The sequence below is a fragment of the Tenrec ecaudatus genome, chromosome 6, assembly GCF_050624435.1.
Source record: "Tenrec ecaudatus isolate mTenEca1 chromosome 6, mTenEca1.hap1, whole genome shotgun sequence".
NCBI classification, from domain to species: domain Eukaryota; kingdom Metazoa; phylum Chordata; class Mammalia; order Afrosoricida; family Tenrecidae; genus Tenrec; species Tenrec ecaudatus.
In genome coordinates, this window is record NC_134535.1 from 58687369 (window position 1) to 58708359 (window position 20991).

The window sequence follows — 20991 nt, forward strand, 5'->3', positions numbered from 1 at the left end:
GGGCAATACTGCCCCCCTGCAGAGTGCTGGTGTGATCCAGGGGAGTTGCGAAAAGCAGAGGGCAACAGTGTTCTGGATTAAGGACTACATCAAGTATAAAAGCTTTTAATTGCCAGGAGGGCAGTGAGTAAAAAAAAAAAAATTCTGTAAAGGGGATGGTGGGCCAAATAGGTTTGGGAATCTATGCCACACGTCAACATTTCTGGATTTGTAAAGTGGGATCAACGTAAATACTTACCTGACTTGAGATTGTGAGGGTAAAATGAGATTATAAGTTAAAGGTAGAACAGTGCCCGGCTCAATGCAATGATTGCATTAGCTGGCCGTGGCAGATGTGAGCGTGTAGAGGCCGTTTAGGGGAGAATCTTGGAAATTCAGGTTAGGGTACTGCTTTCACACAAAAAAAGCTTTGTAGAGTGGAGGGAGGTCTGTCTAATTACTTGATTTAAGACCAAACAAACCCCCAGGGGAAGGAAAAACAAGTAGAAACAAAGAAAGGTGTGATCATTTGGACTGATAATTATTTGGCAAAATAAAGCTTTAGTAAAGGTTTTGAAACTGGTGTTGATGGATGGTGACAGCAATCACAAAGATGAAGAGAAGGTGGTTCTTTACATTGGAGAGTCCCTTCAGCGGGGAAGGCGTGTTGTGATGATCATCTGAGCCTTCAATGCTATGAGTGGTTCCGGATCCACAGCATCAGAACACCTGGGAGCTGGCTGGATAGTGCAGAACCGCAAGAACCACCCCAAACCCAGTGAATGAGAATCTGCATTGTGGTAAGATCCCTAGGTGATTGTGTGACATTGGAATATGAGAAGCGCTGCTCAAGAAAGGGCTAGGTAGAAATATGTGGATTTGTCACTGTGTAACCATTTCCAGATCACTGGGAGCCCTTTGTAAATGCCTGGAACACAGAGAGAGATTGTGTACATCCACATCAATTCACTGTTCTGCTTCTGACACGTAGGTTCTGTGGAGCTTTGACTGACAGTGACCCCATATGTCTTAGTGACTTTAACAAAAATATCAAAAGTGAGTGATGTTAGTAATAAAATTCATTTTCTCACACATTAGGAAGCAAGCTAGGACTCTGAGTTAGGGGAGTCTGAGTTAGGGACTGTGGGGGAAAGAAAACTGCCCTATGGGGAGGCCTTTGTCTTTTTTCAGTTTATATTTCCAGGCTGCTTGGTGATCTGTGGCAGGCATCTCTCTCCTCTCCTCTCTGCTTGCTTTAATCTGCTTTTACATCTCAAAAGAGGTTGATTTAAGATGCACCCGCAAAAAACAAAAAACCACCTTCCACTAGTATGGGTTCACTACATAACAAAGCCCATTACTAAAATTAGTTTATAACCACAGATGTAAGGGTTAGGGTTTGCAACACGTTTTTGGCACAGCTCAATCCACAAAGTTCTGCCCTTTGGGCCCCAACTTTGTGTCCTTTGGAAATGCAAAACATTTTATTATCAAGTCCACTCAAAGTCCAAAACCTCATCTGAATTATGTAACTCAAATATAGGGGAGATTTGGGGGGTCTTCCATCCTGGGACAAAATTCCTCTTCCTTTGTGGAACTGTGAAATCTAGACTACAAATTATCCACTTCCAAAGTACAGTGGTGGAGCAAGCACCAGGGAGAAGTTTCCATTACAATGGGAGAGATTGGAAGGAAAGGGATTAACAGGCACCACGCAAGTCCCAAAGCCAGCAGAAGAACAGCGTGGCTTTCATGGTATGAAAATAATCACCTGCTCTCTGGGACCATTTGGAAAATGACTCCCCGCTCCAGATTGAATTTTGGCCACACTCTAGAGTCAGGGTGGAGTCTCCCTAGCCTGAGCTTCAGCTACACATTCCAGAACCACTGGGATGGCAGCTCTGCTCCCTGGCCTTGGGAGAGCATGGGGCAGCCCCTACCCCTCTGCCTCAGTAGATTCCATTCTTCTGCCCCTTGGGGTTGGCAGCCTTGTCTCTCAGGTATAGGTGGTACCCCATCCAATTGGCTCACCTGTACAGCAAGCTCACAATTTAGAGCTGGGTTGGCAGATTGCTGACTCGGAAACCTAGGAGGGTGCCGCTCCACCCTTTGGAGACCAGTCAGGCCTCCTTCCAGTAGATGTGCTGAGCTAACTACTCGAGGGACGTTCCATTTCTGTGCTTGGAATTCAACTGGGGGACAGAACCAAGCCACTCCATGAGGAGTCCATTTCCTGCATGTAGAATTCCAGGAGACGGCTTTCTTTCATTTTGCACTCTCTCTCTCTTTCCATTTCAGTCTGAACTGATAGGATGTTTTGCTTTGGTGGTTAAACACCTCCATCAGCCATAGGCTTGATCTCATTAACAAAAGATTGAGTCACCGAGTGCTTGGTGAAGGTTTTGGGCATGTGTCCTTAGTTGGCACAACAGAATTTTTCAAATCTTTTAAGTTCTCCATTTTGCTCCGTTCATGTTTAAGCCCCTCTCATTCCTCTTGAATTCCTACTATAAGCAGCAATGAGAAACCAGTTCACCTCTTTAAGATCTTGCTTAGAAATATCTTCAGGCAAATACTTGTTTGTCACTTAACAAACTCCACCAAACCTTGACCATCATTTAGGTAAGTCATTTGATTCTGCATAAATAGCCTCACCCGTCCTCTATGTTTCAGTCACAAGTTCATTTCCTTTTAAAGTCTCAGCAGAATAATGATTAGCATCCACTTTTCTACCAACATTCTGTCAATGCTGCCAACACTTCATGACCATTGGCGTTAAAAGATAATGGAATTGTTTTCATTAATTTTTGAAGCCCCTTTATATTCTCTAATATGACAGAGACTGTGAAAACAGTGTGGCAGGGAGAACCATATCTGACCCTCTTTGGCTTCCCTACTGCCATGAGCCAGAGGTCAGACAAACTTCCATATGCATCCTCCTTTATTCTCATACCAACCATTCCTCCCACGCATCCTACTTCAGCGCTAGATTTGATAAGCCGTTGCAATGGCCACACAGAACTCACAGACAATGCTCACAATTAAGGGGGTTCATTGGCGACTTGAATAGATTGTCACCAGTCAGGGTCAGGGCACAGTAAGGATGCAGTCCTTGCTCCCCAGCAACATCTCCTCCAGCAGCCAAATCGCTAGTCTTGGCCTCTGCCCCACAGACCCTGAGTCTCAGCACCAGTCTTCTGTTTGTCTCGTGGCTCTTCTTTCCACAGTCTCGGTCTCAGTCAGGCTCCTTGGTCCCACAGCCTCCTCTGGGGCCCCTGGCCTTGACCTCTGCCCCTGCAGACAGATTTCAAATGAACTCTTCTTCCGATGGCCCTGGATTTTGCTCTGTGCCCGAGATTGTTCTTATACACAGAGCAATGCCTTTGATAGAGTTGTCATTTTGTCTTTTATCAGACCATACCCCCAATACCTCCAAGGAGACAAAGGGCGACAGAGAATAAAATCATGTAAGGATTTATTCTGTACAAGTGAATAATCCAAGTATTGCAAAATGTAATTGCCATCCACTTATTCAATCTCCCTCTCTCTGCATTTAAAAGTGAGTGCCGTGGGCTAATCAATGACACTATAAACAGAAGGTCCTTATGCTCCAGGGAGATGATTCTCTACCATTGCTCAGCAAGGATGTGTCTAAGGTGAGCCAGACGCAGATAGAATACACAGATTCACAAATGGACATTTGGTTCATACTTAATCCTAGCTCCAATCTAAAGCAATTAGTTCTTATGACAAGGCCCTGCTTGATACTCACCCTCATGGAGAAACCACAGACGATACCGGTGCTATTGCAAAGTGTGGTGAAGAAATTAGATGCTTCTGGCCTATCAGAGAGAATAGCATCTGGGGTCTAAAAGGCTTGTTTCCAAACAAGCAGCCATCCAAGTGGGGCATCAACTACGTCCACGGGGAAGAAGCACCCCAACATCCATGACCTAAGGATTGGAAATGGTATCATTCGAATCTGAAGGAGGGAATAGTAACAGAGTTTAAATTGTGAGATTCTGGGGGTGCAGAAGGCTATGGATGACAGTGGACGGACTCCCAAAATACATTTGCAGGATTTTCACAGGGAACAAGCCTCTGCTTTCTTTCTAACCATAATTGAGAGATGGGAATAAACTGGTTATTAACCAGAATATTAGATAGAGTGTATTATGATGATAAATCTGACTGAAATGATCAAAACCTTGCTGCTTGATCACCCCTCTGACACACTTTGGGCTTGATCTGATTTTTAATATTTGCCTTTTTTCATATTGGAGCTTATCTTTGTTATATTTTGTTATTGTGAGTAGCCTTCTTGAATCTTTGTCATGTGTTATTCTATGCTGTTTGTATGGATTCCAGGCTAGGTGAACCCCTAGAGACAACTGAAGAAGGGTTCCTGGGGTCTGGGCAGTGGGGGGCTGGTTTGGAAGAGTTGACACCAAGGAATCCAAGAAGGGAGAAAATGTTTTTCAACTAATTTTGGTAGCAAATGTACAATACTACTTGATGTGATTGAACTATGGAATGGAATGATGTCTGGATTAACTCATAATGAAATGGTTTGAGGGGGAAAAAAAAGACAAGAAAAATTTGAAAAGTAGATGTCAGTAAAAGAGTGACTTCTCGGACATCCTCTACGACGGTCAGCACTTACTCCCACCTTAATCCTCTAGAGGAGAACTATTGCCATATGAATTGACTGCATCTCAGAGACATTCTCTAAATTCTCATCACATCATTTTGAGTTTTAAAAACTTTTTATTGTGTATTAGATGGGAGTTTTCATTTCAGATCATCGTTTTAAAATTCAATAATTTAAACAATTTATCAAACTGCAGTATCTTGCTATCCTTCCTCCCCTGGTTTCTTCTTTTCCCTCTTGTAGAATATTACTTTACTCACATCATATCTTTGTGAGCCCTCACCAGAATTGTCTGTGACATTCATGGTTCAACCAATAGTTTCTTCAAGGCAACCTAGGGTCCTCTGATAAAGCACATTGTTTTATCTAGTAGGGCGATTGCGGAAAACCACAAGTGAATGGCTTATTCTCTCACACTTGAAGGGGTTGTTGTTGTTAGATGCATCCTTGCCTCTGTGGCGCACTCTGGCTGTATTTCTTCCAAGACAGATTGTTTGTCCTTCGGGCAGTCCACAGTCCTTTCAGTATTCTCCTCCAGCAGCACAACCCAAACACACTCATTGGTCATCGATCTGCCTGTCTTAGTGTCCAACTTTCACATGCAGATGAGGCCATGGGATCAGGTGCACCTTAGTCCTCAAAGTAACATCCTTGCTGTGCAATGCTCTAAAGATATCTTGTGCAGTATCCCCCAATGCGCTGCATCTTTGGATCCCTTGGCTGCTGCTTCCATGAGCACCGAGAGTGGCTCCAAGCAAGACAAAATCTTTGACGTCAACCTTTTTCTCCAGGTACCATGATGCTAACCTATTGGTCCAGTTGCGTGGATTTTGATCTTCATTATATTGAGTTGTAATCCATATTGAAGGCTACCCTTCTTGATCTTCATCAGCAAGGGCTTCAAGTCCTCCTCACTTTCAGCAAGCAAGCTTGTGTCATCTGTATGTTGCAGGTTGTTAATAAGCCTTCCTCTAATCCCAACGGAACGTTCACATTCATTTTCATCGAATCCAGTTTCTATGATGATTTTCTCAGCATACAGATCAAACAAGTATGGTAAGAGGATACAGTCCCGACACACACCTTTCCTGATTTAAAACCATGTACTCTTCCCTTGTTCTGTTTGCACAGCTGCCTCTTGATCCATGGAGAAGTTCCACAGGAGCCGTTTAGTCGGCTGGAGTCCAAAGGCAGGGTGTTGCCTAAGGAAGCCTGTCTCTGTCAGCTCTGGGAAGGTCCTTTTCTCTGATCAACATCTGTATGTTGTGTCCCTTGTAGATTTCAAAGTAACGGGGCACCAGTCTTTTGAGTCTATAAGGTTTTCAGCGCAAGGACCCTGAGTCTTGAGGGCACACCCCACTCCTGGCTTTTCCTTTTTTGTGTGGTCGAACACCCTTTATTCTCTGCTTCTTTCTCTAATGTAAGTCAGAACCCACAGAAACTTCAGTTACAGTGGATCGGGGCTGGGAAACTAGTAGGGGTATTTTGTTCCATCCCAATACCCTTATAGCCGATTGGTCAATCTATCACATCGTACCATGGAATGATAACATCACTACTTCACTGCAAAACCACGTCATTATATAAGTGCAAACCCACTGAGGATCCTAGCCCTACCAAACTGACATGTATTAGGAGGGACACAATTGAATCCATGGAATATATGAAAATTCTTCCAGATTCTATCTATTACCCTATTGCAAAACCAGGTCCCCGTTTTAGCAATCAGTTATGGCGGCATCCCTCTCCTCTGACCAAATCCTGTTTTCGCGATCTAGTGCGGCTGTGATGGAGCTACTGCAAGGAGACGGGTTGATCCATCGGAAGTAGATTTTCTCACAGTGGAGGGCACTAGCACTAGAGAGCGGAGGCCTTTCTCTCTGTGTCAGATCCTAGAGAACGTTTCTTGTCTCTTTTCAGCTTCTGTTCTGAGGGTCCTTGGTCATTATGCAGCAGCTTACTCTCCATTTGTGCTTCCTTAATCTACTTTTTCACCTGTCTAAAAGGATTGATTTAAAACATGCACGCCCCACACCAGAACATGCCTCTTAACCATGAATATGAATGCTGCCTAATCAGCACGACCCTAATACAACCCCACTCCCAAATGGAATTAGAACCACAGGTAGAGGGGTTAGAGCAACAATGCACACTTTCAGGGGATGCAATACAACGCAACAAATACATAAGGGAGCATTGTGTAACACTTACCTGAGCAGGGGAGAGGCCAAAAGGTCACAGAGCTGAGACTGAGAACCGGAGATACAGGCCTGCTGACATGGCTAAGAAGGGGCCCTGTGAACAATGACAAGAACAACAACCACACACATACACACACACACACACACAGTATCCTTAATGTTTTCTATCTTGATTCGTTGTAACCTGTTAACGTCCCTAATAAATCTCCATAATTGTGAACATTGTCTGTGAATTCTGTGTGAGCGTGGCAACAACTGATGAAACACGAGGGAAGCACGGTGTGACCTGGGTGTCAGAAGAAGGGCAGGGAAGGCGGAGGGTCTGAGCTCTATCTCGCAGAGGTCACCCTTGGGCGAGAGGAAGTTGGAGTCTCCTTCCCTCGGGTATCCAAAAGAGGTCAGACATGCCCCGCATCATTTCTCTTCGACTACTTTGTTAGAATAATTTTTATATGAAGATTTTGTAGTCAATTTCATCTACTATACTATGTGCTCTACTTTTTCCTGCGAATGTCCTTATAATGCAGAGAAAACTTTACGTATTTTTCATATACGGCTGGAGAGATTCCTCTTAGCCCCACACCCCTAAAAAACAACAACAACAAGGCAGACAGTAGTAATGCTCAGCAGTAGCTCTGGCCTTCACAATTTTGCAAACTTTTCACAGTGGCATAAGTGTGGTTACATAAAAACTGCACACAGCAGGGATGCATAGAGCTGAGTAAGGAGGTGGCATCGCTGGTTAAGTGCCCAGTTGCTAACCCAAAATGTGGCAGTTTAAACTCATTCAGCTTCCTAATTTGTAAGGTAGAGATGAAGTCAGATCTACCTCATTGGTTCATGTTTCCACTTACTGAGATAACACGCCAATGCATGGATCAAGTTTGTAATAAAGGTCAGCTACTGGTAGTGTAGTGGTTACACGGGCTGATCAGCAGTTCGAAACCATTGGCTGCTTGTGGAAAAAAGACAAGGCTTTCTATTCCCATAAAGACTTATATTCTCGACAACCTACAGGGGCAGTTCTACTATTTTCAATCGTTTCTAAAGCAGAGAAAAGATGTTCTCTTTAGTGGGTCGTTGCACACTTCAGACCGTAACGCAACCAAGCTTCTTGTGATTAAGCAAGTGGCTGTCAGACTTTTCTAGACCTCTTCTTTGCCGCTTTCTTTTATGCAAAACAGCATTCCCTGCTTCCTAGTGCTAAAACTAACATGCAGTTCTGTATTCTCGTGATGCCAATTCCAGCCCCAATTCTGTTAGATCTTTCAGTTCAAGTGCTCATCCCACCATAATCATTAAATGTCCTGATTCCAAATTTTTTTGGTCAAGAGCATCTGATGGGTTGGCATGGGTACAGTCCATCGGGGATTTATCGGGGGCTGGGATTGGACAAGTACCCACTAAGCTACCTAGCTGAGAAAGGAAAATCAAAATTAGTCACACGTACAGAGCAAACCAATCAAGCATCTCCCAGAACTTTCTAAACAATCCTTGCCATCAATCTTCTGCCGATGTTCCAGTCATCCAAGCTCTGTCTCACAGGGACAACAATCAACGACAGTCTCCCTCTCCCAGAGAAGGAGTGAAAGACTCGGGATGTGGCAAAGCCATTAGGTAGTAGCAACAGCGACACTTGGTGGCACAGTGGTCAGCCGTTTGAAGCCAGCAGCCACTCGACAGGAGACAGACAGGCCTTCTGTTCCCACAGGCTGGGAAATCCCAAGTGGGGAAGTTCTGTTCCGGCCTTTAGGGCAGCGATGAGTTGGAATGGATTCAAGGAGCGAGTTTAGTTTGGATTTCGCATGTCCTGACTTTATGAATTATCACAAATTATGGATAGCACTGCAAAGAATGAGAGCCCCAGAACACTTCCTGCAGCACCTGTATACAGAACAAGAGGAAGTCACTCAAACCGATTGGGGTGTCGTTTAAAATCAGGAAACGTGGGCGTCAGGGTTGCGTCCTTTCTGATACTTATTGAATCGCGGAAGACGGTTGATACAAAGAAAAACTCAACACCAGGGTTGGAGGGAGATTCGTTAATAACTTGCAATACGTAGAGAACTCTGATGGCGGAAAATGCAGAGGACTCGAGGCACTTACTGATAAAGATGCAAGACTGCAGCCTCCTGCATGGGTTACACCTCTCTGAAGAAAATAAAGGCCTCACAACGGGACGGTAAGTAGCATCATGGTACGTGGAAAAGAATGATGTTGTCAAGGAGTTCGTTTTACTTGGATGCACAATTCACACTTATGGAAGCAGAAGTCAAGAATTCAAACAACGCATTCTATTGGGGGAAATCGGCTATTAAAAACCTATTTAAGGAAATAGAGGAAAGAACTAGGAGGCAAAGGACATTTATAGAGGTCTAAATACAGGCATAAACATGTAAATATATTTATAGAAAACTATAGGAAATAGATCTATGTACATATATTTATATGTTAAGTATTAAGGTAGATGGACATTGGGCCTCTACTCAAGTACTCCCTCAATGCAAGAACACTTTGTTCTAATAACCCGGCCTTCTGTGATGCTTACCTTCCCGACAGGATCACTGAAGACAAAATGGGTGCATTAGCAAATGTGGTGAAGAAAGCTGATGGTGTCCAGCTACCAAAAGATATAGCATCTGGGGTCTTAAAGGCTTGAAGATAAACAGGTGGCCATTTAGCTGAGAAGCAACAAAGCCCACATGGAAGAAGCGCATCAGCCTCTGTGATCATGAGGTGTCCGTGAGATTAGGTATCAGGCATCTAAGACCCAGAACAAAAAAATCATATCAATGTGAATGAGGGGGAGTGCGGAGTGGAGACCCAAATCCCATCTGTAGACAACTGGACATCCCCTAACAGAAAGGTCACAAAAAAGAGACAAGCCAGTCAGTGTTCAGTATAGCACTGATGAAACATACAATTTTCCTCTAGTTCTTTAATTCTTCCCCCCCCCTATCATGACCCCAATTCTACTCTAAAAATCCGGCTAGATCAGAACATTTACACAGTACAGATAAGCGCTGGAAGCACAGGGAATCCAGGACAGATAACCCCTCAGTACCAATAATGAGAGCAGCCATAGCAGGAGTGTAAGGGGAAGGTGGAGGAACCGATCACAATGATCTACATATAACCCCTTCCCAGGGGGATGGACAACAGAAAAGTGGGTGAAGGGAGACCACAGGCAGTATAAGACATGGAAAAAAATTATAAATTTTTTATGGTTCATAAAGAAGGGAGGGTTCATCAGGGAGGGAGGGTGGGAGAGGGCAAAAATGAGCTGATACCAAGTGCTCAAGTAGAAAGAAAATAGTTTGAAAATGATGATGTCAACATATGTACAAATGTGCTTGACACAATGGATGTGTGTATGGATTGTGATAAGAGCTGTATGGGCCCCAAATAAAAAGAGGGGAGAAAATACCTCTTTGAAGTTTTTTTTTTTAAGCTGTCACACTGAGGACTGAAGTCCATCTGATCCAACTCATGATATTTTCCGTTGCTTCATATTCATGTGAAAGCTGGCCAAGGAAGACCATAGAAAAGTCGATGTCTTTGAATTATGCCTGCAAGGGATAGTGAATACCAGAGTGCTGAATGCTGGGAAATGAACAAGCCTGTCTGGGAAGCAATACAACCCAAATGCTCTCTAGAAGCAAGGACGGTGAGAGTTTGTCTCACATACTTTGGACCAGTCCATGGAAGGGACATCATGCAAAGCAGAGGATCGATCAAAAAGCGGAAGGACCTCTGTGAGATGAAGTACTATGTACAGCGACAGTCACTGCAGCGATGATTATGAGGACGGTCCAGACCAGGCAAGAATGTTTGGTTCAGTTGTACATGGGGTCGCTGTGAGTCGGAGCTGATTGAATGGTGTCCTGTAATAATACAGCTCCTAACGGAAAGTGAGGGGGGAGGGGAGCAGAAAGAGGAAACCTAAGTTATAAATAAGCAAAGATGACTTGGAAAAAAAGCAAAGCAAAGAAAAACTGGGTCAGAAGAAAAGTCTCAGAGAAGATGCTGGTCTACAGGCTAATAATGGTCTACATGACCAATGAGCTCATCTCTATTGTGACCAGAGGAACCAGATGGTGCCTGGATAACTCTACCAATCATTCTGATCAGCCAGAATAGATGAACCCACACAGAATTGGAGAAAACCAAAGAATCAAGATTTATTGGACCGGTGGAGAGTAGATGACTCCTAAGGCGATTCCAAACATAATGCCCTACTCTCTGGACCGGTCTCCCTGGAAAACCTCTCACTTTTAAAGAATATGCTGGTGGTACTGCTGCAAAGACAGATTTGCTCATCCTCCTGGCAAGCCATGGTGGTGATGGTAGGTGCCGTCCAATCAGTTACAACTCATAGCAACCCTGTGCCCTCCACCCAATTGTTCTTATTTTTGAGCTCCTAAATATAGCCACTGTGCCAACCCGTCTTCTCCTTTGTGCTGCCCTGCTACTTTACCAACCATGATGGCGCTTCTCCAGGGATTAGCTCTCCTGAGAACATGTCCAAAGTCCGTGAGATAAAGTCTTGCCATCTTGATGCTAAGGAGCCTTCTGGCTGTACTTCCTCCAAGAGAGATATGCTCATCTTCCTGGCAGGCCACAGTGTGCTTGCCCCTCTCTTTCCCATCACCACAATTCAAAGGCAAACAGGCGACTGAAAATACAAAGGCTTGAAACAAGCCCAACTTAGTACTCCCGGTGACATCTTTAAAGAGATCTTTGTGGCAGATTTGCCCCATGCACTATTTATTTGATTTCTTGACTGCTGCTTCCATAGATGATGATTGTGGAGCCATATAAAATAAAAATCTTGAAAACATCTGTCTTTTTTCCATTTATCCTGACATTTGTATTGTTAGAGTGGAATGCATATGGATCTTCAACATTAAGTACTTTAATCCCTTTTCACTTTCAGCAAGCAAGACAGTGTAATCTGCATATTGCAAGTTGTTAATGATGTTGTATTCTTCTTAATACAGACCAGCTTCTCAGATTTGATTATCATACAGATTGACTAAGTACGGTGAAAAGATATAACTAGATACACATATTTTATACCATGCAGTATCTCCTTGTTCTGTTTAAAGGACTTCTCCTTGTTCTGTGTTCTGTATGAGCACAAGTGTTCTGAAAGTCCCATTATTTGCAATGTTATCCATAGTTTGTTATGACCCATACTGGTCATTTCCCCCACCCCCCCGCCATTTTCTGCTTTGGTGGTTACAAATTGAGGTGTGATCCACAGTTTAAAACCACCAGTGGCTCCGAGGAAAAAAGATGGGTCTTGCTACACCTGTGAACAATTACAGTCTCAGAAACTCTCAGGGGCAGTTCTTCCAGGCCTGCAAGTTTGCTGTGAGTTAAAATTGGCTTGATGGCAGTGAGGGTTTTTTTTCCTTTTAATTTGAATTTCTGGCAGTTGTTGATAAACTCCAGCAGCTGTTTTTGAGTTATCTTCAGCATAACTTTATTTACATATAATATTAATGATATTATCCAATAACTTCCACATTCTGAACTCACTTGCTTATGCCAAGAATTTTGGCAGGCCACTACTTGGTCAAGTGACTGGCGCATAGTCATGCCCATTCCAAAGGAAAGTGATTCAGCAGAATGCTAGAATTTATAATTTTTCACTAAAAATGTTGGGAAGGATTAGAGATAGTTAAGATTTGGAGAAATTTAGGAACTTGCCTATTACTTCAAAGCAAGTCTCTAAGAAGATGCTGTAAATGCCGAGTATCTGTCCTTCAGGAAGCCTGGCTGTATGATGACACCACACTCAGTGGCCAGTGTGTGGGGGTTTTAACTCACGAGCTGCTTCAAGAAGATGTGGCAGTCTGCTTCAGTGTACACTCACAGTCTCAGAAGCTCTAAGAGGGTCAGTTCTGTGCCAGTGGATGTTGTCCTTCACCAACTCTGAATGCACTGTCTGAATGCCCTCTACTTTGGGCACCGAATTCTGTGCTCTTCTGGATGCTCCTTGGAGGTCCCGCTGAGCCCTCTGATTCTGTCTCTTCATCTGCAAACTGGCATGTCAGGCTTTTCTCATCCCTTTGGGAAGAAGGAAAATATTGTATTCATCTGTTGAATCCTTATTATTTCCTAGGTACTGTTCTGGCAATATTACCCATACTGAATTACTAATGTTTACAACCCGATGAGACTAGTGGTATTATTCCCATCTTACTAAACTGAGGCTGAGAAATATCTTAAAACCTTGTCCAAAGGTTACATATTAATATTAGAAAAAGAATTCGAGCCCAAGTCTGTGTGGCAGCAAACTCCAGGGTTTAACCCAGTTACTCTCCATCCTGCTATGAGCTGATACATAAGAAAGTGCAGAGCAGAGTTCCATTATTTATATATTCAAATGTTCTCCTTTAGTGATCCTTTCTTCAGGTGATCACTCTCAATTTCTTCAAATAGTCTTTGGTGAAATATCATTTCTGATCACATATTTCTGGGTTATTGTTTACATGATGTCAATGTTCCTCTAAATATACAGCAGTTAGAGGAGAACACCAACTCTAGGCGAGAGTTGGAAAATGATATTCCACAATGCTGCGCCAGCTCCTTCCATGGGTTTTCTCCCAGTTTCTTTTAATCCAGACAGCCTGCAGGTTGTTAGCTGTCTATCTACCAGGCGGCAGCAATCAGAATTGCTGCAACTTGTGTCTGACGTGAAGAAAGCCACGTAGAATCGGAGTTGCACATCTTTAACAATGTCATACGAAAGTCATTAAAAGGGGCATGTGCTTAAAGAGCTCTTGACCACATACATAACTTGCGAAGAAAGCAAGCATGACCAACGTGCATTTTAGGGCTCTGTCTCTTAGAGGATTGTCTTGTTTAGTAGGCAGAAGGGAGGTGATCGCTTGTATCTAAGGAGTTGAACCGCAGCATGACATTTCCAAATGCTGGAAAAGGCATGATCAGAGCACGCACAGCTAGAATGAGCCCTTCTGTTCAGCTAGACTTTATGCTCCGGCTTCTGAATGGGTCTCTGAGCTACAGGTAATAATAAGATTAACAAAAGAAGCAAGACATTGCTATACTTTTTTTCCCAGTGTATTAGAGCTTGTCTGGTTCTAATGAGCCGCCTTCTTAATTTTATTTGCTTTTACTATTCTCCTTTTTTAATTTTTGGCCAAGTTCAATGAAAAGATGTCTATTTCATATGAGAATAATGTTCTCTTCTTCAGTAATAGTTGTGAGGAAAATTTGCAACAAGTCAGTCACCCAATAAATTTTTAATTAAAATATCATGCTGAACAGCTTTTTGTAGGCAATAGATATGAACTGAAGTAGTGGGAAAATGAGAGACTGAAAATGATGTATTTAATGTATGTAACTAGTTGAACACTAGAGCAGGGTGGCTCCATTGGGGCCTTTCCAGAAAAATGTTTCCTAAACACCACTTGTAGGAGACCTGGTAGTATAGCGGGTCACATGCGGGGCTGCTAACCACAAGGACAGCAGTTCAAACCCACCAGTGCTCTGAGAGAGAAAGAGGAGGTGTTCTGCTCCCGTGCAGATTTATGACCTCCCCCCACCCCCGTAGGAACTCACAGGAGGTAGGCTACTTTCTCTTAAAAGTCACTATGAGTTGGAACCATTCGACTGCGCTGAGTTTCAGTGGTCTTTGGCTACATCTAACATACCAGATCCAAAGCACAGCACTTGATTCAGCTTTATTTTTTTAAATTCATGCTCCTAGTAGGTATTTCCTCTTTTATATGTGTTTGTTGTCTATCTCTTCTCCACTGCTATACAAATTCCAGACATTGACTTGTTGCCCGGGTGCCCAGAACACTGTACATAGTTGTTAGGTGCCATTAAGTTCTTGTCAACGCATGGCAGCCCCATGTGACAGAGTGAGACTGTCCCGTAGAGGGTTCTAGCTGTAATCTTTACAGAAGCATGATACCTGGTCTTTCTCTAAAGGGGTTCTGGGGGGCTAGAACCTCGAGCATTTCCATTACTAGCCAAGTGCTTAATGGCTGCACCACAGGCCTCTTTCTGGATATAATGGATGCACAGTATGCTTTGAATGAATGAATACATATTTGAAAATAAAACTATTAATCACTTGCCTGGGGTGAGCCCACTGATTCAGACAGACAGACTCATGGGTGTGGAGTTAATTCTGTCCAATAGGACAAAGTAGAACTGCCCCTACGGATTTCTGAACTGGTAACTTTTTATGGAGGCAGAGAGCTTCTTCTTTCTCCTTCGTAGTGGCCAGTGATTTTGAACTGCTTACCTGGCAGTTGTAACCAACCAGGGCTCCTGGGCTAGTTTGTGCAATCTATTGTTCAGTCTGTCAACCTGTCTCTTCTTCTTCTGACTGTACATTCATTTGTGGGAATAATTTTAATTCTTTCTGATTATACTGAGTTATAGTGGAAGACATTAATTAATTTCTGGGAATATTGTGGGTATATTAAAACTATTTAGATAGCACTTATTCATCATTAAGCCCACCAGAATAAGTTATTTAAGAAAATATAAAATTCTAATTTAATAATATCATCTGGAAGCAGAAAATTATTCTTGTTCATAATCTTGTCTTTTCTATCTTTTAAAAACACTTGTCTTTTTCATGTTTAATATAATCATTTCAGAAAGCAGATGAAAATAATTTGTCTCTTTAAGGTATTATACATTAAAAAAAAACCACTGAAAAACAACAAAAAAAAACCCCACAATTTATTTTGAGTGTACTTTTCAAATATACCAATTAATAAAAAATTTGTCTCGATGAAGCTGCTAAAAGGTCAAGTATAAGACTCAAATACTTAGAAGACTGCCTCATGAGTAAAGAAAGAAATCTAATGATTAGTAATGGCTTCCTGAAATAAGACAGAAAAACATATGCATTCACTGGTATAAAGCCAGCTAAAAAATTGGGTTATACATCGTACAACATGTGGGGAAACCATTTACCTAAAAACAATATAGTAATTTTGAGGATGATATTGACTCAATTTAACAACATGCATAACTGAAAGCAAAGCAAATTCTAGGTCCATTTAACTTTCCCGAGTCTTAGCTCTAAGAACCCTGGTGGCATAGTGTTAACCACAAGGTCAGCAGTTTGAGGCCACCAGCTGCTTTGTGGAAGAGGGATGAGGCCTTCTACTTCCATCAAGGTTTACAGCCTGAGAGCCCCACGGGGGCAGTTGTTCCTGCACCATGGGGTCTCTGTGAGTCAGAGTTGACTCGATAGCAGCTTGAGCGTTTTAGATGGACGGAGATGAAATACTCTACAAAACCTGAACACTGAGTAAAAGTTACTCCGGGGAGAGAAGAAGCAACACAAACGGGAACTTATTGTCCTAAAACAGGGAAAACAGAACAGATGGAAACTCAAATTTCTCAAAGTGATCATTGGAATTCTCAATTATTTCGACTAGTTTCACTAATTGAAAAGTATCTTCTGTGTCTGTGCTAGGACAGATTTTAAAGGGGAAATTGGGATATAATCGGGGCTTTGACATCACAGCTCCTTTTTTGGGTCATATTATTTGTTTTAGTTTTCTATATTTTTTCAACATTGTCCAATTAAGACAAAGAAACCCACAGAAACCAAAAAAGCCAGGTGGAAGCAAAAGAATTGAACCTTCCTTATATAAGACAGTTGCTGGTATAGCTTGTACAGCAGACACGTTCTTATTCCAGAGAGTGATTTGGTGATTTGTAATAGTCTCTGCACAAAGAATGGTTGGTGAAGTGCTTCTGGGTGGCACAGAAGGACTTCACAGATTCTTTGCAAAGAAGGAAGACTGTGAGTGAACTGATGCACCCACCAAATTGAATACTTCTCCAGACGTAGAACAGAAGAATCGACCCACACTGGGGCACTGGATCAGCAACTGAGGGTTAGAATCTTCAGCAAACGAAGAAGCAAAAATAATACTTTCTTTTCTGGAATCATCTTTCTTTAGTTACTACTTTTTGAATGTCATAATCCCAAATCCTTGTTTTGTTACTTGAGAGAGAGAGAGAGAGAGAGAGAGAGAGAGAGAGAGAGAGAGAGAGAGAGAGAGAGAGAGAGAGAGAGAATATAATATAAAGTATTTGGGAACTAGAATTTTATTTATATCATGGAAAAACATGAAATAGTATTCTGACTGAATTCAAGGTACAATTTTGGGGGGGCTGGGCATTGCTTGAAACTAGCTCTTCTGTCGCAAAGAATTTAAGTCACTTTCAATTTTCCTTCTTTTATAAACACTCAGATCAGTTAATTTGGATACCTCACTTCTTTCTTGGTCTCTCTTAGAAGTTTCTTAATTTAGAATCCTTTCTTTTTTAATTTACTGCAGATAAAAGTTGATCTAGAAAGGGCAAGCAATCCCACAAAGTGGCCCTTGGTGTTTTAAATTGCCTTTAGTAATGTTATTCCAACAACTTAAAAATAGCATGCTACAGGACCAACATTCTCATTTAAATAATTGGCAAGAGCCACAAAAACAAATCTCTGTTCCTTAATTGAGCATTACTTATTGAAGAAAGAAAAGCTAAATGGGCCCTAAAAATAAAACTGGAACACTAACTCCAGTGGGCTTAGGAGGCAAAAAACATTGGGGAAGAAGACTACTGCTTGTCTCTGAATCACTAACACCCAGAGAGGAATGCTAGAAGCTTTGAGCGGTGTTTTGTTTGGACCAATGTATACTTCATAGTGTAAGACTTTGCTTGCAGGGGAGGCAACCTAGTTGGGAGTCTAATGCTCATGTTGATGGTTGGTGACGGCCTCAACAGCTTTTTAAAAAAAATCATTTTGGGGGGCTCATACAATTCTTTTTTTTTTCTCTTTCTTTTTTTTTTTTTTAATTTTAACAATTTATTGGGGCTCATACAATTCTTTTCACAGTTCATATATATACATACATCAATTGTATAAAGCACATCTGTACAGTCTTTGCCCTAATCATTTTTTTCTCTTTTCTTCTTTTACATTTTATTAGGGACTCATACAACTCTTACCACAATCCATACATATACATACATCAATTGTATAAAGCACATCCATACATTCCCTGCCCCAATCATTCTCAAGGCAATTGCTCTCCACTTAAGCCCCTTGCATCAGGTCCTCTTTTTTTTCCCCTCCTCCCTCCCCATTCCCCCCTCCCTCATATGCCCTTGGTAATTTATACATCGTTGTTTTGTCATATCTTGCCCTATCCGGAGTCTCCCTTCCCCCCTTCTCTGCTGTCCCTCTCCCAGGGAAGAGGTCACATGTGGATCCTTGTAATCAGTTCCCCCTTTCCAACCCACTCACCCTCCACTCTCCCAGCATCGTCCCTCACACCCTTGGTCCTGAAGGTATCATCCACTCTGGATTCCCTGTACCTCCAACCCTCATATGCACCAGTGTACAGCCTCTGTCCTATCCAGCCCTGCAAGGTAGAATTCGGATCATGGTAGTTGGGGGGAGGCTCATACAATTCTTATCACAATCCATCCATCCATCCATTGTGTCAAGCACATTTGTTACCATCATCATTCTCAAAACTTTTGCTTTCTACTTGAGCCCTGGGTATCAGCTCCTCATTTTCCCCCTCCCTCTCTGCTCCCCCTTCTTCATGAACCCTTGATAATTTATAAATCCTTATTATTTGTCATATCTTACACTGTCCAACGTCTGCCTTCACTCACTTTTCTGTTGTCCATCCCCCAGGGAGGCGGTTATATGTAGACCCTTGTAATTGGTTCCCCCTTTCCACCCCAACTTCCCTCCATCCTCCTGGTATCGCCACTCTCACCACTGGTCTTGAAGGGATCATCTGTCTTGTATTCCCTGTGTTTTCAGTTCCTATCTGTACCAATGTATATCCTCTGGTCTAGCCAGATTTGTAAGGTAGAATTGGAATCATGATAGTGGGGGGGGGGGAGGAAGCATTTAAGAACTAGAGGAAAGTTGTATGTTTCATCATTGCTACCCTGCACCGTAACTGACTCGTCTCCTCCGTGACCCTTCTGTAACATGTTGTCCAGTTGCCTACAGATGGGTTTGGGTCTCCACTCTGCACTCACCCTCATTCACAATGATATGACTTTTGTTCTTTGATACTTATTCCTGATCCCTTCGACACCTTGTTATCACATGCTGGTACTTCTTCTATGTGGGCTTTGTTGCTTCTCAGCTAGATGGCTGCTTGTTTACCTGAAAGCCTTTAAGACCCCAGACGCTATATCTTTTGGTAGCTGGGCACCATCAGCTTTCTTCACCACGTTTACTTACATGCACATTTGTCTTCAGGTATCGTGTGGGGAAGGTGAGCATCATGGAATGCCAATTTAATAGAACAAAGTGTTCTTGCATCAAGTAAGTACTTGAGTCGAGATACAATGTCCATCTGCTACCTTAATACTAAACCTATAAATATATGCACATAGATCTATTTCCCCACCATCCTATATAAATATATTTACACATGTACATGCCTATATTTGTACCTGTATAAATGCCCTTTGCCTCCTAGTTCTTTCCTCTATTTCCTTTTACTTTGCTCTTGTCCCACTATCATCCTCAGCCTTTATATGGGATTCAGTAATTTCTATTGGTTACATTGCCCTTGCTGAATCCCTACCAGGCCTCTCATACCCTCCTTGCTACTAATTTTGGATCACTTATTGTTCCCTTGTCCCTGGGTTAGTCAACACCACCTCCTTTTCCCCCCTCCCCCTCTACCATGCCCCTGATGGAACCATCAGTCCTGTTGTTTTCTCCTCTAGACTGTTCATCCAGCCTATCTTATCTAGATAGAGCTGAAGAGATAATAATATTCACCCCAAAACAAGGCACAGCAAGATAAAACGATGAAAAAGAACACAACAATGATAACAGAAAAGAAAACCAATGACCCAGCAAATAATAAATTAATTAAAAGAAAAAATTTAAAAAAGAAAAACCTGTAAATAGATCAAAGTCTGATTTTGTCCTCCAGGTATGTCCTCCAGACAAGTCTGATGGGGTGCCACGCTCTGGCCCCAAGTCTGTCGTTTGCACTCCCTCGGGAGCTCCCTGCTCTGCTCCCCACGTTGCTCTGCCGCAGCCCTTTAGTGTTTTGCCTCGGTGCGGGCTTGTCCCAGTAGGGCCACGGGTCAGCGAGGGACTTGCTGTCTCCTCGTGGATCAGCCACGTGGTCCACTCTGTGCGGCTCTTATCGGCTGACCCGCGCCCTTGAGAGGAGGGCGATCCCCACGGCCGCCCAAGTGTGACGAGCAGAATGGTCTCCGAACACAATTGCGCCGTAATCCTCGCACAAATAAGAGAGAAAATAAACCCAGACCCAAATGAGACCAACAGTCATCCTCGGTAAAGCTCAGAGAGCCCTTCCCAAAGAGGGAGGAGTTTGGAGGCGATCTCAGAACGAGGCCAGCCAAGAGGCTCCTGCTTGCACTCAGGCCCGCGCTCTGAGCCTCCCAGGGCTGTCCTAGGAGCTGTCAGCTGGATCCCACTTCGACAAGAAATGTCCAAGGAAAAATGGCAGAATCCAGTTGAAATGACAAGTAAAGGACTTTTATTTTGAGACAAGGCAATTTCCAAATTGAGGTTCAGAAGATTCTGAACCAAATGATCCTAGGAGGTGACAGTTTAGGAAGTTTTTAAAAGAAAATATAGGGACTTTAATAAAAATTCCGTGATTGGCTGGCATTTAGTAGCAGTTACTAAATCGGGTGCATCCAGCCTTAAAATGATCGTAAGACCCTCCTTGTCTGATCGCAGGGAGTACATGCCTAATTCAAAGGCATATCTTGAACAAGTACCTGCTCTGAGAATGGTTTTGTACCTGGTATTCTGAACAGGGTATATTCTTTTTTTTTTTTTTCAGGGGAGAGCGCGAACGCAGTCCCCCACTACCACAAATTACGCAGTCGAGTTTCCCACATTTGGGGAAATCGCAGGGGTCAGCACATCCGGAGTGCAATGGATAAGCCTCGCCCTGGGAAAACCACCTTCGTGATCATGGTATCTCCCCTGCCAGGTAAGTATCAGGGTATATTCTTAACCAAGTAAAACTTTTAAGCAAACTAAATCACCTTCTTCTGTAAAATTGCTTATCAAGTAATTTTCTCAGGGTGTGGTAGAGAGTTACAGAAATGACAGGCTGCATGCTTGAT

General features: G+C 42.8%; 1 non-coding gene across 1 annotated transcript; it reads right to left on the reverse strand.

Annotated features, from left to right (window-relative positions):
• Nucleotides 1-20699: 20699 nt before the first annotated feature.
• LOC142452089 (U1 spliceosomal RNA) lies at nucleotides 20700-20863 on the reverse strand. Its single transcript, XR_012785147.1, has one exon. It is a non-coding gene; the product is annotated as a U1 spliceosomal RNA (small nuclear RNA).
• Between the last annotated feature and the right edge of the window lie 128 nt (nucleotides 20864-20991).